Genomic DNA, 14,222 nt, shown 5'->3' with positions numbered 1-14,222 from the left:
CCACCACTCTTTATAAGCTTCATCCTCAAGGCATTTATTTCTCCAGTTCCCCATTTCCTCTTTGGTAAAATAAGGTTATTAAACTAGATGATCTCTAAGACATACTTCCTTCCATATCTAGACATTCTATGATTCTATCACTGAATTGTCAGATTTGAAATTAGAGTCCACGATCTTATAATTACTTGATTTATTTATGATCTGTCCACATAAGGCACAAGTTTGTTGAAAAGTTTGCTTCTGTCAATATTACCAATTAAATCTATTATTGATTTGGAACACTCATGAATAGGAAATGGATCTTATATTTTCTAGAAGTTTGGAACATTTTTCTATTACTTTAAGTGATTAAAAACTTGGTTACTTGTTTCCTAATTAGGGTTTCAGCATCAACCTGTAGAGCTCAGAATTCCCTCTTCTGATCTGCAATCTTTGGGGCTGGCTTTTAGCCATGTATGTCCCCTAATCCGCTATTTAACTAAGGCAGAAGATGTAAAAGAGACATTGACTAACCCCTCCACATGTTTCTAGCCTTTCTTGTTATAAATCCCTTATGATTCATTTAAACTTTGTTGGGTGGAATGATGAAAAGGCTGCTATGAACACATGTGGCTATGAACACACAACTGCCTTTGCCTAATCTGTGTGTTATTTTCTGAGTGGATGACTGAGCATTAACCAGTAAATTGACATGTCCAGGGAATAATCTTGTGACTTCTGAAAAGTTCTGGGGAAGTTGAAAGCAGCCTCTGCAACTTCCTCCAGTATAACTGGGACAGAGTTCACCATGGTGTGATGGTAGTGTTGGTGGTGATGCTGATAATAGTTAAGTAAAAAAAAGTCCAGTCATCTTGTAGGGAAGTGTCCAAAGGATTAAGATGCCCCAGGATCAAATCCCATTTCTGACATACACTGAAGACTCTGACTATGGACACATCAATTAAATTCCCAGTGCCCTAGTACAGTGGTCTAAGGCTAAAAGTTGTTAAACAGCTTTCTAACATGCATTAGTAAAGGAATTTCTTGTTGGAAGTTCCCTATATCATTGAAGTCACAGATTTTAATTAAAATCATAAATAATGATGTCAAGAAACATGGATTTAGGCATGACTAAGACACACTAGAATACAATTAATTTTATATGTACAAAAATAGTTTGATATCTGAATCACCCAGATAAAAAATTGCAAGTGCTAATCTAGTCAAGTATCCATAAATGATTTTAATGTAAAAAGCAGAGTAATCTTTAATGATGCTGAATGTTTAAGGTTGTTTTTCATTTTCCACAATTATTTTAAATGTATGACTATGGATCTTGTATTTACCTAAACTTTTGAAAGAAGTGAAGAGGGAAATTCTTCCTAAACAGCAATGAGAACAAATTATTACACTGGAACACATTATTTATGGAGGCTATAGTACAGAACTTTTTTTTTTTACTATTTGGAGGTTATAGAACCTTTTGGCATCCCAAAAAATCTTATGAAACCTTTATCAAATTCAATTTATTTTAAAAAATCTTAATTGAAGTAAGTTCTGCATATCAATTAAAGGTTAGTGAAAATGAAAATGTATTTTTCCCATCCAAGTTCATAGATTCCCCTGAAATATATCTCCAGATTCTTTGGGGGTCTATGGATACCGAGATTAAGAATACCTTATTGTGGAGGGGAGTAGCTAGGTGGCACAGTGGATAAAGCACTGGCCCTGGATTCAGGAGAACCTGAGTTCAAATCCAGCTTCAAACACTTGATACTTAATAGATGTGTGACCTTGGGCAAGTCACTTAACCCTCATTGCCCAGCCAAAAAAAACTGATCTATTGAGATATCAGGGGCAGGGCAGCTAGGTGGTGCAGTGGATAGAGTACCAGCCCTGAAATCAGGAGGACCTGAGTTCAAATCTGGCCTCAGACAATTGACACTTACTAGCTGTGTGAACTCGAGCAAGTCACTTAACCCAAATTGCCTCAGGGAAAAAAAAGAGATATCAGGGGAACAGTTAGGGAAGTTTTCTGAAGTGAGTTTTTTTTTTCTCCTTTGTAATTTTGCAACTGCATTCTACCTAGTACTATAGTTATCTGGCTACAAGTAATATGTCCCCTGCAAACATATTGTAAACTCCTTGAGGACAAAAACTTATTTTTCATCTTTGTATCTCCAGCACCAATCATAGTGGCTTGAAAAGTGTGGATACTTTTTAAATTTTCCAGGAAATGTTTAACAATATAAACAGTGTACTCAGTGAATGTTTGTTAGATTGTCCATAGGTCTTACTTCTAGTCCTAGTTTTGTCACTATTCCTTATATTACTTGGGCAAGTCACTTATCGTCTACCTTCAATTTACACATCTAAAAATAAGAAAAATACTAGGTGGTAATTATGGTACATGCCCAAGATAATTCGCTTTGAGTTGATAATTCTTTGGCGTATGAGATTTATTTTCCCTCCAGATATGAAAGGAATTCCAAGTTTATATCCCCTTATGTAAGATGTGCATGAAGTTAATTTATTTCACTCTCTGTATTCTATAATAAAATTCTATCAGAGGTGTTTGTGCTGCCCCATTTCCATGATGTTTGAGTGTGACAATGAAATTAATATGACAATCTAAGGCCAGGCATATAAAGAGTTATTCTTCCATTCAATAAATACTTAGTATTTATTTTATAATGGAAGCATTACACTGCCTATCTCTTCAGGGACTTGGGAAAATGTCTTAGTCATATAAAAATCAGAGCATTATTTTGAGGTGAACTCCCCCTCCTAAAATTTCAGTCTTTTGGGAAAACTCTATCTTTAATATTGCTATTATCATATTTATCAGCAAAATGAATGAATATAGGACCAAAAATGTATGAAGTGTTACTTTAGTGAAAGCAAGTATTGTTTGTAATAGTAAGAAAATCTTGGTATGAGATTAAAATTTGCAGAAAAATTATAATTTTCACATTAGGATTTAAAAGAAAGGGCTAAATGATGGTCTAAAAAGTTAATATCAAAGATTAGTCTAAAATCAGTTTCCAGTAAATATTCTATATTTTATACCAATTAAGCCCACTCCCTCTTTGCTGTTCTAGATTTCTATCAAATAGTGTGAAAAAGGAATTGTTGTCTAGAATAAGGACTACAAAGTACTCACTGAAACATTATTAAAAAAGAAAAAAAAATAAGATTCCATTATGTTTGCTATAATGTACTTAGACAGTAAAGTCAACCAATGAATGAATTTTTTTCAATAACAAGGTGAAAACAGCAACAACAACAGAAAAGCAATTTTCTCATGTCAACGAAAACCAGAAAGGTCAACTAACCAGAATCCAGTATTCTCCAAGCAATCACTTTATTTGAGCTGTTCAGGCATCTTATTTCTAAAAACAATAAATATATTTCAAATAATTACTGAAAATTTGTAAAAATCATGAGAGGGATATCACATGTTGATTTTGTCTACTGTGCAAACAGAATATCTAGCACATTAACTCTCATGAAATTAATTATTAAATACAAATTTTATTAATAGTTTGCTGATTTTGCACCTGCATCCCTCATTGAAAAGTTATAGGGACAGCACATAAAAATCAGAAAAGGAAAACATAATTAAATTTTTGAAGGGGAAAAAAGAGTGCTTATTAATGTGCCTCCCTTTTACCTTACCCCCAAAAGAGAACTAGAAACAATTCAGGAAGTGTCAAAGACGGAATGTGTAACAATGGGCAGGATAATAAGCAAATAAACTATTATGATGTGCAATGTGGAGATATAAAAAAAGTTTATAAATTTGTAATTAAATCAAGATCCATGGCTTAGCACATAATTTTCAAATTGAAGAAAATTTTCTATCCCAAGAGTGACAATTTTGTCCAGCTTTTTTTCTAAGAAATCTGCCACTATTTAGTATTATTTTCCCAAATTTTATTTTTTAAAATAAATGTTCAGTATTGCTTCTTAGGATTTCATTATATTATGCTGAGTGATTTCTTCCTTTTGGGGCAATAGTAAAACTATCATCAGAAGCCATTGGAGCCAATCAAAAATTGTTGTTGTTGTTTTAACTTTGTTGTTGTTGTTGTTGTTACTTTGTTGTTGTTGTTCTTCTTATTATTATCATTCTCCTCCTCCTTCCCCTTCTCTTCCTCCTCCTCCTCTTCCTGATATTTTCCTCCTCCTCATTCTTCTCCATTATTCTCGTTTTTATCTTTAACTTCTTCCTCTATCTTTCTTCTTTTATCTTCCTCCTCCACATATGGAAGGAATGTGGCATAAGGATGGAGTCCTGACCTTAGATGCAAAAAAAGAGTTAAGTTCCCACTCTACCTCTGAAATATCCTGGTTGTGTTACCCTAAGCAAGTTCTTATGCATGGTATACCTCATTTAATTTCCTATGATGTATTATTAAAGTCATACTTGGTTGGTATTTTAAGTGCACTGAGTTTTCCACATCAGGAGTTTTCAACAGTGATAAAATCGTAGATCCTTTACATATTTGTAACTCATGCAATATAATTGTAATATGAGTTATATGACAGCCATCGAAAATGAAGATTTGTAATTTTCTCTTAATTAATATGTAGTATATGTGGTCAAAATAACAGGTTTTATAAAATACATAAAGTCTTACTCAAAAAATCACTCATTATTGACATGCAGTTTGCACTGTTGATAAAATGCTAGAATTGGAGTTAGGAAACCTGAGCTCAACTTGTGCTGAAGATACTTACAGATATATGACCCCAGACAAGTCATCATTCTCTCTCAGCCTAAGTTTCCTCAACTGTAAAATGGAGATAATAATAGCATCTACTTCACAAGGTTGTTTTGAGGATCAATTGAGATAGCATAGGTAAAGCACTTTACAAACCTTAAACTATTATGGTATGTAGCAGCTAGGTGGCATAGTGGATAAAGCACTGGCCCTGGATTCAGGAGGACCTGATTTCAAATCCAGCCTCAAACACTTGACACTTCACTAGCTGTGTGACTCTGGGAAAGTCACTTAACCCCAATTGCCTCACCAAAAAAAAAAGAAAAAGTACTATAGTACTATGTAAATTCTTACAAGCATTACCACTACTATTTTAATTATTGCTGCTGCTACTACTGCTATGAGTGTTCCCATATTTAGGCAAAAATGATATCTTCAATAATGACAGCGAAAAGGGATAATAGAACTCATAGACAGCTGTCTCCTCATTTTGTAGATGAAGAAACAAGAGCCTGGGGAACTTATGGGATTTCACCAGGTTCACAAAGCTAGTTAATAGCAGAAATAGGACTAAAATTAAAAATTTCAGAAATCCTAGCCCAGTCCCAATTTCATAGCTTCTCTTTCCCTTTGATATTTGCCTTGCTCTAGGAGACTCTTAGAAGGAGGAAAGTATAGTTGATAGGCTTTTCTGCTTAGAGTTATAGGAAGACATGAATTTGAATACTGTCCATCAAACTTCTTAGCAATGTGGCCATGGATGAGTTTTTCTACCTCTCTAAGTCTCAGTTTCTTCATCTGTAAAATTGAGTTCCTGATCATTTTCCTCCCATTCCTACTAATAATTTTCTATCTTTTGGGTCATTTTCCTCCTTTCATCTCCTAAATGTAAGAATTTGCCAAGTCTCTATCCCCAGGTCTCTTTTATTTTCATTCTCCATACCCTCCCCTTTGGTATTCTTATGCACTCCTACTCCTATGGCTTAAATGATTATCTCTATATAGACAATTCATACACCTATATTTCTAGCTTATTTTGAGAGAAAGAGAAGGAGAGAGAGAGAGAGATTGAGATTTGATTGATATTTTATCTATATGGTGTATGGGGTATCCAGAGAGGACCAATACCTCTGGTATATGGGCTTGCTAATTTACCTTTTCTAGGCTCCTCATTTACATTTTGTGTCCACACAATTCACCCAACTATCACCTATAGCTCCAATAAGTTGTAAAAACACAGCAGCCACACCCTGAGAACCATCTTAGCGATGGATTAAGCCAGGTTCAGGGTAACCGACAGGCCTCAAACCTGTTGGTGAATTTGTTTCAAGGGCCATGAGGTGAGCTGAAGCATATGCTGTGACGTACCCAGAACTTACTCAGACATCAAAGATTCCAAGGGCTTCCACTGTATCCCAGGTCACTGCTGGTCATATTGACTTTGGCCTTGATGCTGAACCATGATGACTCTGGAAAAGAGAGTGAGGCTGACAACTTTGTGCAATTCTGCCTCACTTAAATCTAATTCATGAACAAGTCAAGACATCCCTCTGTGGCATCACTGGGCCCCTTTGAAAATGAAGGATCAACAACAACAACAACAATAACAGCCCCAACCATTATCCTAATGTCAGACCCACATATGTATCTGTTTACTATATGTCATTTTAATGAACTACTGGGTACTCACAATAAATATAGTCACACCAAATTAATATTCTCATTAAAAAAAAAGTTCTTCTTCCAGATGGTCTTACTTCTGTTAATGGCATAAACATTTTCCAAGTCACCTATAACATAAGTTAACTGAGTGTTCTGTCTATGTCATCCTCCACATACAATCATTTATCAGGTCCTATCATTACTGTCTTCAGAATATCTCTTGTATCACCTCTTTCTTTTTATTCCCATTGCTTGCAGACTACTTTAGGCCTTAGATGCCTCTTTCCTAGAATATTGTGGCAGATTCCTAACCATTGTACCCACTTAAAGGTTATACCACCCCAATTTATCCTACTATTCACTGATATTTGTTTTTGCTTTAAAAGTTTTTATGGTTCCAATATTCTAATATCCAATATGTTTATTTCCCTCCTATCTTTGTGCCATTTTCCAATGGTATAAACATTCTAATCTGTGAAGAGTTGTGTTCAAGTCATTGATGACAGTGTTGGACTGGGCAGAACCATGGATGGATCCTTGTGATACACTACTAGAGACCTTTCTATGATAACATTTACTAATTAATGATTATTATTTGGGTCCAATCTTTAAGATAGTTAAATCTATTCAACTAGACTATCATGTAATCCATTGATTTTCATATTTGTTTCTCTTCAAAGATAATATGAGACTTTGTTGAGTGCAGTCTTAAAAGTCAATACTTAATAAATTGGAATCCAAAGTGTTCTAAGAACACACTTAGAATTGTGCTATTAACATATTGTTCATCACATTTGCTATATATCATTTTTTTCTTTCTTTGTATTTTAAAGTATTGCTATCAAAAATTACTGTGCCCTGGGGCAGCTACATGGCACAGTGGTTAAAGCACCGGCCCTGGATTCAGGAGTACCTGAGTTCAAATCCGGCCTCAGACACTTGACACTTACTAGCTGTGTGACCCTGGGCAAGTCACTTAACCCCCATTGCCTGCAAAAACAAAACAAAACAAAACAAAAAAACAAAAATTACTGTGCCCTACAAAATAAATCCATCAGTTATTGAAGTATAACTGGGGAAAAGTCTGTTTATTCAGCCATAATTGACTCTGGTTTGATAAATGAATGAAAGTTAAATTTAATCAAATATAGAATCTTGTAAAAGATATGTGAAATATTTGTAGTAAGACTGTGTATAGGAATAAGTTGAAACTATTAGAAGATTTGCCTTTCCATTGTTTAGTTTAAGTTGAAGGGAATAAATCAGCTTGAAATACATTTAACATAGGTCACAATGAGTACTGTGCAATGTTGTCCAACCTGATGGGGAATTGACCATTGCTAAAATTGCCTTAGAAAACCTTGGGCGTAGAATAAGGCCAGGCTAACAGCTTCCACAGATTAAATGTTATGCATATTTTGACTAGGCCAATATCCCGATCTAAAAGTCTGGGCTGGGTTTCCAGAACAGTTTGTTTCATGGACACCAAATAGAAATGTCCAAAGGGATGCTGATTTATTTACAATGTGCTCATGCAAAAAGAACAGAATTAGTTTGAAAATGCAAACGAACAGACTACCCTAAAAATCACCTAGTAAACAACCCTAGTGACTGGCAAAGCAAATATGCTTCCAAATAAAGAAAATCTCAGTTTAAACTCATATATTTAAATGCCATTTGGCCAGAGAAGGAGAATCATTTTCTATAAAGACTGTGTCTCTTTCAATTAATTCCCACCAATTAAAATTTGAGGAAATTCATGAAGAACTATTCAAGATAAACTTTAAATTTTAAAGTGGAATTCCTTGTTTTTAAATATGCGAATGTGTTTCCAACACTATTTATGATGCTTTTTGCTAGCATGATTGTATCTGAATAAATTACTTCAAACTTCCCCTTGTAATTTAGATGTACTTTCTATTCAATCACCCTAACAACTTAATAGATTGATAGACTTGTGGAATTTTCAGATTTTTAAACTTCAAGTTTATCTGTTCCTTTAATAGATCCAATTTCAACCTCACTTTTAAATGAAGCATGATAAAAACAAAAGCTAGGAGACTGATTATCACATAGAGTTTATGGAATCACACCTTGCAGTCATCTTGCCCCCTACCCCTGAAGGGCACTATAATATTACAATGCATTACTACTCACTCCATCATTGTTTTAATAATTTCTTCTACTATTTAAATTACTTTTTACCAATGTAGTTTTATATATATATATACACACATATATATGTATATGTATATATATATATGTATTTGTTCCATTTTATATAAAGAGCTGGGACTATACAGTTCTCTTTGCACAGTGTTATGGATATTTATGTGCTGCTTAAATTATTGTTTTTGATGCTAGTGAAGCTAAAAACAGTTGAGTATATTACAGGAAATAGTTTCAGCCTGCTCCCTGGTGGTGGCCCACACTTCTGCACACCGTCTATTTTGAAACAGATCAAAACTCAAATAATGCTTCTATGTACAGACTTGGTAGTCACACGTTTTTTTATGTCTCAGTGGAAAATCTACATTGACTTTTTGCAAATAACGTTTATCAGGCCACTTGGGGGGACATATTTTATAGTGAAATTTAATCATATGGGCTATTTGGTAGAAGATGACATTGTACTAAACAAGCTAGGTAAAATTTTATGTCAGGAGACCATGCAAAGTACAAAAGGATAAAATTATAATTCCTTCCTTCTCATTTCTCTCAAGGAAAATTCAAAGCAATAGTATGAAGCCACAAATCTTCCTTTAAGTGTCCTCCTGCCATCCATATTCCTGGCATTTTACTTTTTTTTTTTTTTGCATGAGGACATTGTAAATGTCAGCATTCCTTTGGCCATTTCCATTTTGTGTCTGTGAAAAAAAATGTTTGAAAAACCCAAGCCAGGTTTTTAAATTGAGATATTGACAAATAAAATATAAACAACATTTAATCTGTGGAAACCTTTACTTTTTATTTTTTTAATTTTTTTTCACCAATTTTCCTAACTCAGAAATTCCTAATAGTCAATTGCTTCTGCATATTAACATTTCTGAAGATGTTACATATAACATTGGTTGAGTAGTTTATTTCCTTCATTTAGTAATTCACATAATGATAAATAATACACTTGCATGGTTACATATACATAATATCGTTTAAGGGGTAAAAACTTCATGAATTACAGTGATAACCTAGGGTTTGGGTTGGAACATGACTTTCCAAAAGTTATAGTTTAAACTCTTGTGAGAGTCTTTTTCAAATAGACAAGATTCAGATCTCAAGAACCAGGGTTCCTTAATCAAAATAAGGAAGGTTTAAGAGGTCTTAGAACCACGGAAAGTTACCCAAAGTTTCTTTAAAGAGAAGAGTAAAGGTAACTATTTCTTTTAAAACCTATCACATAAGTCTTATTTGGCAGGTGCCATTCGTATAGTTGGTCCTTTTAGATCTTAAATGATAGATCCTGAATTCCTTGCTAAGGGGCAACATTTATATCCAATAGTTCTCATGGCTTGTGTCTAATGATAGAGGCCATGATCTTTTGAGTTTTATATCCAGAAACTAAATTTAGTTTAAAGTATAAAGCTAGGTATAAGGTTCCTTTTACTCAGAATCATCTGGATCCATGGTCATGTTCTGTTCTATGAAGGGCAGGGATTTTAATACAAATAAACTACAATTATTCAAAGCAAAATGAGGAAATACACAAGACAGGGGGTGCAGTAGATATGAATTCAGGAAGTTTTGAGATCAAATTAAGTCTCAGATGCTAATAAGCTCTGGCAAGTTCCTTGATTTCTATCTGCCTCAGGTTCATCTGTAAAATATGGATAATCATAATCATAATCATAATCATAATCATAATAATGGGGCAGCTAGGTGGCACAGCAGATAGAGCACCGACCCTGGATTCAGGAGGACCTGAGTTCAAATCCAGCCTCAGACACTTGACACTTACTAGATGTGTGACCCTAGGCAAGTCACTTAACCCCAATTAACTCACTAATGATGATGATGATGATGATGATGATGAACATTTATCTCCCATGGTTGTTTTGAGGATAAAATGAAATAACATCTGTAAAATTGCTTTATAAAACCTGAAGTCCAATTCAACCAATTTCTGCTAACATCCTACTATGTTCATAGTCAATGATAGGCCAAGAATATAAAACAATAAATGGGAAACAAGCTCTATACTAATGCTATTAACACTCCATCCATGGGGAAGATGGTGGGAAAAAATATCTAAATATAAAACATTAGTACAATGTAATTGAAAGAAGAATAAATTACTAACAATAACAATAGAGGAAGACTTCACAAAGAAAGGGACACCTGAGTTGAGAGTTATAGTATGATAAATATATTGAAAGGTAGAGATGAGAAGTGAGCATATTCAAGGCATGGAAAACAATGAAAAGAAGTTTTAAAAATGGCAATTTGAAGAATAGTGAGTTTCCTATTACAGAAATTGATATAAACAGAGAGTGTCTAAGGAGAAACAACATGAAATAATGCTAGAAAGATTGGTTGGATCAAAGTGATGCTTAACCTTTAAGGTGTTTACATTGTATGCTATAGGCAATAATGAATAAAGGTAGGATTTTCAATTGGATCCTGGTGTGATAATATACACTTCTTAGTATGAATATTTTATCAACTATGTGGAGGAGGACAGATTGGAGAAATGAGATGATGGAATCAAGATTATGTATTAGGAGAATTTCATGACTGTCCACTTGGGAGGTAATATGGACTTCAAAGAGCATGATAACCATGTGATTGTCATGAAGAAGGAAGAAAGCATGTATGAGAGCTATTGTAAACATAGCATCAAGAACTCAGCAACTGAATATGGGAATGAGATGAGAAAGAATTTAGGTTAATTCCAAGTTTACAAAACTCATTGTTATATTGTCACACAATCAGAAGTAGGGCATTGTGAAGAAATGGAGGAAATGAATATAGATCTGTACTCCCAAAATTCTATTGCCTTATTTTTGTCTTCTCTCTCTCTCACACCAAAACATATCAGCATAAACATTAAGATTATGTTTATTTTAGGTCTCTTCCATTTGATTATTTATTAAGTTTGTTTCCATGGAGTATCTTTGAACTTTAAAAAAATAAATTTTATACAGAATAAAGAGCATGTTTTATATGAAAATTAGCCTTCAGAGTATAAAGGAGAGAGGAGAGAGAGAGAGAGAGAGAGAGAGAGAGAGAGAGAGAGAGAGAGAGAGAGAGAGAGAGAGAGAGAGGATCTAATAAAACAGTTTAGACAGTCCCCTCTTACTTTCAAAATCACTTTTCTTTCATGGAAATAGTGAAAATTCCTATTTACCAGAGCTACACAATTCAATTATAGTAATAACAGGAAACTATCTGTAGTCTTCATTATTTAATTAATCATGAAACTGTGATATATAAATTAAGTGATTAAAAAATAAATTTAACTTGTGTAATCAATACAACTTAGATTACCCCAGCCCAAACTATTGCAAGTTTGATTTTCAACTTCAATATTCTCTCTAAAAAATATTTCACTTCATTTAGTGTTAAAGATTTTAATGATTTATTTACTTTTAATTTTAAACTTGTAAATATATCAAAATATTTGATTTTTAAAATCCAACTGACCCTTAAGCTTGAAGCTATAAATTACTTGCATAAGTTTTCCAGAATGTTTTGTTTCAATACATAATTAGTTCCTTTATGACCAGAACAGAAAGATGATTAGAATGTTCATACTTTGTTTATTTCAATAGAGGAACCATTAGAGTCTCAAACTTTACCCATTAATTTAGCTATCTAGAAGGTCAATATATCTGGACACCTAACTCTACTACCTCCCAATATCATTTTTATGTTATTTTGAAAAATTATATATATGTGTGTGTGTTTGTGTGTGTGTATATACATGCATATACATATATGTGTGTGTTTGTATTTATTCCATAAAATTCCTGTCCTTGTGAAATTTGATTGTGTTGTGGATATGACAGTTGTTTTTAAAAACCTAAGATAATAGAGACAAGACTCTGCAAGGGACTAACAAACTATTATGTTTTCATGTCTGAACACCCAGTGCCCAATATGCACCTGTCTCCTGGGTAGCAACCAAGACAAATTTGAAGAAGCACATCAACAGAAATTAGGATACTGTGTGCATAAACATACAATGTGTATGTTTATATAAGCATATATGTGTATGTAAATATGTGCATATGTGTATACACATGTTTGTGTGTATATACATATGTATATATCATCTAACTAGCTAGCTATATCTAGCTATGATAACTCAAGAAGACTACCTGCTAAGGATTGGAGCAGTCATATCTTGTATTAGTGGAGAAGTTCACCTTCACGGATGAAATCTTGTATTAATGTCAATGTGACCCTGAATGTCATGTTGAAGAATCACCTCAATATTGGTGATCTCATTTGGTCTGGTTCAGTCCAAACCAAAATGTAAAATATTGCATTTTGCTTATTATGTGGATTTTTTAAGAAGAGAGAAATTTATCCATTTGTGACAAATTTGTGACAAATTTGTGACAAATTGGTATTTACTTTCTTAAGCTCTTCAAGAACACAAGAATCTACTACTCAGCATATGCATTAATAAACATGTCATCATCTTATGCTACCTTTAGTTTTAAGTCCTTAAATTTCCACTATACTAACTCAAATTAGCCTTTTTCTATCTTCTTTTCAATTCAGGTATTAAGGTGTTCTCTACTTTGGGTGAGTTGACTTACCCAAGGGTCAGAACTCAGTTACATTACTTTGGCCCTACCATTTTTCTTTTTGATGTTGTAAGTGAATTATGTATACACCCCAAAGTAATTAGCAGAGACGTTGTTGTTCAGCTGAATTTTAAACTAATTAATCTGACCTAATTCCTGTCAAAAATAATTAGGATAAAATATGTAGTCCCTAAGCAACTCTTTCAAGCTAAGAAGATGAACACACTTTCTCCAATGTATATATCATTATGAAATTGAGAGGTTGAGTTATTTAATAAAATTAAATTCCACTTAAACTTGAGAATTGCCTTCTAAGATACCCACCCCTATTATCCTTATTTCCTCCATATGTGCAGATAGAATACATGTAAACTTGCATTGAAGAAGAACAATTAAAAATGATGTGCAAATAAATAGATTTGGATCGGCTTGCAAAACTCTCATAAGCTATCCATCACTATTGCCTTAAATGGCTTATAAAACAAATTTTATCCTTCCATAGACATTAGAAAGGAGCTATGTGTCTGGTCTACTGGCATTTTCCATTTATCCAATGCAATTCCTATTAAACTGTTTTCTGTCTTCCCCCATTCATGCAAATATGTTTTTAATAAACTTATTGATGCTAATGAAATGAGACAATGTCTTTTTATAATAGTTGCATCTAAAGCAATATCTTTCTGGAAATGGGGTTGGGGAAAGCAAACATTTTGCCTACAAATACCTCTTGACAAGTTAGTTGAGATGATTTATGATATGAGTGATGGTGGAAATATGAGTGTAATGCCTTTATCCATCCCTCCAACAACATTAACCAGTATTTTTCTATTATATATTGACCTTGCTTTCCTGGCTTGAAACATGCAACTTTGTATGTTAAGGAAGTCAGTGGAAAACAAATTATTTCCACACTCTTTTGTTCAGTATGAATACTCACCTCATTGAATAGAATCCAGCATGTTATATTATTTACTTCTACCTAATCTACCATCCTTTAGGATAGTTGAAATACATTTTTGAGCATGTGTCTACATGTTTTATACTTCATTTGGTACAAGTTATAAGATGATCCTTAAACAAGATTACCTCCATCATTTATTTC

Source organism: Dromiciops gliroides, chromosome 1, assembly GCF_019393635.1.
Source record: "Dromiciops gliroides isolate mDroGli1 chromosome 1, mDroGli1.pri, whole genome shotgun sequence".
NCBI classification, from domain to species: domain Eukaryota; kingdom Metazoa; phylum Chordata; class Mammalia; order Microbiotheria; family Microbiotheriidae; genus Dromiciops; species Dromiciops gliroides.
Note: the sequence above shows the minus strand (reverse complement) of the source record.